General features: G+C 41.3%; 1 long non-coding RNA gene across 1 annotated transcript; it reads left to right on the plus strand.

Annotated features, from left to right (window-relative positions):
• The first annotated feature begins 15 nt into the window (after positions 1 to 15).
• Positions 16 to 4,263, plus strand: LOC135565960 (uncharacterized). Its single transcript, XR_010461892.1, has 2 exons — positions 16 to 1,193; positions 2,492 to 4,263. It is a non-coding gene; the product is annotated as an uncharacterized LOC135565960 (long non-coding RNA).
• Positions 4,264 to 4,298: the final 35 nt, after the last annotated feature.

Consider the following 4,298-nt stretch of genomic DNA (forward strand, 5'->3'; position numbering starts at 1 on the left):
GGGTTTTCGCTCCACCCTTGTACTTGATTAATGAATTAAGGTCATATTTAGAAAGGCATTCCCTCATCTGATTGTCTAGGTTTTAATTGAAAGGAAAAAAGGAACACCTGGTGAGAATTGGCCCTCAATGGAATGAGTTTTGCACCAATGGAAATGGAGAGTTTGAGAAGCAACAGCTGTGCTGGAATGCGATCAATGTGGGGGACAGTTCTGATGACATGGAGCGGGAGGATGAGGGCCTAGTATGTGAATGTTCTGTAGTGGAAAGACATAGGAAGAACAGAGATACTGATACTGGAAGCAGAGGCGCATGTAGTATAGAAACTCCAGAGGTCCAAGGTAGGGAGCTCGAGTAATAATGTGGAAAGTTGGGATGGTGTTTGAGGAGACCACAGGGCCTCATTCACACCCTGATTAACCAAGGCCATAAAAAGAGGTGTAGTTAAACTGGGATGCAGCCGTGTAAATGAGAACTTGTTCTGAACTAGCCTACCTGGTTAATTAAAGGTGAAATAAACAATTAGTGCCTGAAAGTCCTTGAATTTGACTTGCCACTGTATGACCACATATAATTCTTAATATGGTGTGAATGGGAAATACATTTGGTTTTTGTGAGTGAAATAATACAGTGAAGACAAGGTTATTCATAAAATAGTACATAGTGCTGCCTGAAACATACTGTGATCTTGTACTAAATGGTTTTTGAGTCATTTATGCATTTATGTGAATTTAGGAAATCTACTATAGATTAAGTGCACTTATGTTGTGCAATTTAAAATGTGTACTTTGTGTCTAATGTGAATGAATGTATTGTCAGGGATTAGCTACCGGATCTACTGAAATGAGATAATTGAACAAGAAAAAATAGAAAATATTTTTACAGAATAAAGTCCCAGAACTGTCAAGAAAATAACTTTTGTGTCCGTTTGTCTTTATTACTACAGACCGACTCAGATTAAGTCTCAGGCCGGTAACATCAACAGTGAGGACAAACACAGCCTGCCACTCTCCTTCCACACTGAGTAGAAACCCACAGTCACTGGGTCCTGATTGTGACAGTGGAGCCCAGTTTGCTCTGCAGGATCCAGAGATGGCATCAGTGAAGCTGGAAGACTGCAGTCAAACACTGGAGCTGAATGTCAACATTAAAGGTGAAGAAGAGGAGGATAAGATTAGGACAACTGTTAGTCATGGTAAGAGCTGGTTCTATCTATAAGTTATATTCATATATTAGACCTCCATAAGTTATGACCAGTCTATTGCTCGGTTGAATTCTGTCATTCTGACATCACACATCCCTGAACAACTCAAGACTTCACAGCGAAGCAAAACATTAAAAAACTTGTCACGCCTGCCTTTGCCCACACATTGTCTCAAGAACGTTGAAAATGTTTAATACCCTCAATCACCAAGTTAGGCATACAGGAAACACTGTGCACCTGGCAACCTTGGTTAGCGTGCACTGCACCCGGCCCGCTGGTGCGCGCTGAGGATATCCCTACCGGCCAAACCCTAAACCGGACGACGCTAGGCCAATTGTGCGTCGCCCCACAGACCTCCCGGTCGCGGCCGGTCACGACAGAGCCTGGGGCGCGTCTCTGGTGGCACAGCTGGCGCTGCAGTACAGCGCCCTTAACCACTGCGCCACTCGGGAGGCCCTCAAAAGGGATATCTAATGATGAATTAGCCTTTTAAAATGATCAACTTGGATTAGCTAACACAACATGCCATTGGATCACAGGAGTGATGGTTGCTGATAATGGGCCTCTGTTCGCCTATGTAGATATTCCATAAAATATCTGCCGTTTCCAGCTACAATAGTCATTTACAACAATAACAATGTCTTCACTGTATTTCTGATCAATTTGATGTTATTTTAATGGACAAACAATGTGCTTTTCTTTCAAAACAAGGACATTTCTACGTGACCCCAGACGTTTGAACAGTAGTGGATATTTAATATTTTGTATAAATCAAGTTGTAGAAACATCTCAAGGATGATCATTGGAAACAGGAAGCATCTGAACTCAATTTTGAGTCTCTTGTTTTTCTGTTTTTTTTGTTTTTATACATTTTCAAAAATGTCTAAACCTGTTTTCACTTTGTCATTATGGGGTATTGTGTGTAGATTGCTGAGGATATATTTTTATTTCATTATAGAATAAAGCTGTAACATAACAATGTGGAAAAGTCAAGGGGTCTGAATACTTTCCGAGGGCACTGTCAGACCCCTTCCCATTTCTCCCATTTTGGTACGTTACAGCCTTATTCTAAAATTGATTACATGTTTTTCCTCGTCAATATACACACAATACCCCATAATGACAAAGCCAAAACAGGTTTTTAGAAATTCTTGCAAATGTAATTTTTTTTTAAATAAGCTTTTTTTTACCTAAGTTTTCAGACCCTTTGCTATGAGATGATCCTTGATGTTTCTACAACTTGGAGTCCACCTGTGGTAAATTCAATTGATTGGACATGTTTTGGACAGGCACATACCTGTCTATGTCAGGTCCCACATTTGACACTGCATGTCAGAGTTAAAACCAAGTCATGAGGTGGAAGGATTTGTCCGTCGAGCTCCGTGACAGGATTGTGTCGGCACAGATCTGGAGACCGGTACCAAAACATTTCTGCAGCATTAAAGGTCCCAAGAACACAGAGGCCTCCATTAGTCTTCAATGGAAGAAGTTTGGAACCACCAAGACTCTTCTTAGAGCTGGCCACCCGGCCAAACTGAGCAATCGGGGAGAAGGGTCAGGGTCGGGGAGGTGGCCAAGAACCCGATGGTCACTCTGACAGAGCCCCAGAGTTCGTCTATGGATCTTCCAGAAGGACAACCATCTCTGCAGCACTCCACTAATCAGGCTTTTATGGTAGAGTGCCCAGACGGAAGCCACTCCTCAGTAAAAGGCACATGATAGTCCACTTGGACTCCCCAAATACAATTGTGCCAAGCTGAGAATTAGAATAAAACTGTAATGTAACAAAAACCCAAGGTGTCTGAATACTTTATGAATGCATTGTAGACGTTATTTCATGCTGCTAAGACTTGTATGGATGACAACAGTATTGTCAGCATTTGTTTTATTCACTGGTCTATCTGGAGTGTTCAGAGAGTAGACTAAAGAAGTGGAGTAGACAAACTGCCAGTGTTTTGAAGTTCTATGAAATGAGTCTGTGTAGTTACTAACCCTTTGTCACGAGAATTTCTATCCCAATGTTCTAACTGAACTATTTTGTAACTCCATCTGTATCCTAGAGGTTGTAAGGCTCTAAGTTTTAATAAACAGAGTCCCAGCATACAAATGATCAGTTCTTTATTCAGAGAGCTCTGCCCTCTCAAGTTCAGAGCCCATCTTTTATACACACATCAGTCAAGAACCCCACCCCGCTTTAGGATGGCTGTATTGTTCCACTGTACACTTACATTGTTTATCATATTCTGCAACATGTTTCATGATTTTCTGCAAGCCTAACAGTTTCTCCACTTCGGGTGGGGACAGAATGTCCTGTAAGGAACATAATGTTGTAATTCTACCCTGCCAACGCTGCACATATTACCAACTTATATTCTTATGTGTCAAATGGATTTCACACACCTTGAAAGATTAGTGGAATCTGTGTGGGTAGCTGGACAGGTAGGATGACTGACGGTGAAGGTGAACAGGTGGTCACGTGTCAGGTGACAGAGGAATGGATGAGACTGAGGCAGGAATTCCTTTAACCATAAAGTGGTATATTTACTGAGTAGTGTGGATTCATGGACGCACAGAACTTCTGGATCAGATGGACTTAAGGAAGAGAAAGCAGCGAGATCAGGCGATGGCAATTTCCTCCTTTTATGGAGTTGAGATCTGTCGGACATTTCCACCTGACCTAATTAAAGCGCCCCTGGCCCAGCTGAGTAAATGGCAATGAATTAAAGGATTATTCCACCAACTCCATGGGCCTTTTCTACACACAGTGATACATTTTCAGGGTGAAATATCTTAGTCATTTCTTTAAACACAAATTCTACTATCACCCTTGTGATGTTGAGTGGAGGATGGTTTCGCTCATCATTTTCACCACTTTTGCCTCTTATTAGTTTTTGACTCCTACCCAGTTTTAGAATAGTTTTATTCCCCTTCCCATACAGCCAACTGAAATGAATACATACACTTCCGTTGAAAAGTTTAGGGTCACTTAGAAATGTCCTTGTTTTTGAAAGAAAAGTATGTTTTTTTTTGTCCATTAAACTCACATCAAATTGACCATTAATACAGTGTAGACGTTGTTAATGTTGTAAATGACTT

This window comes from Oncorhynchus nerka, unplaced genomic scaffold (assembly GCF_034236695.1).
Source record: "Oncorhynchus nerka isolate Pitt River unplaced genomic scaffold, Oner_Uvic_2.0 unplaced_scaffold_9204, whole genome shotgun sequence".
Lineage (NCBI taxonomy): Eukaryota > Metazoa > Chordata > Actinopteri > Salmoniformes > Salmonidae > Oncorhynchus > Oncorhynchus nerka.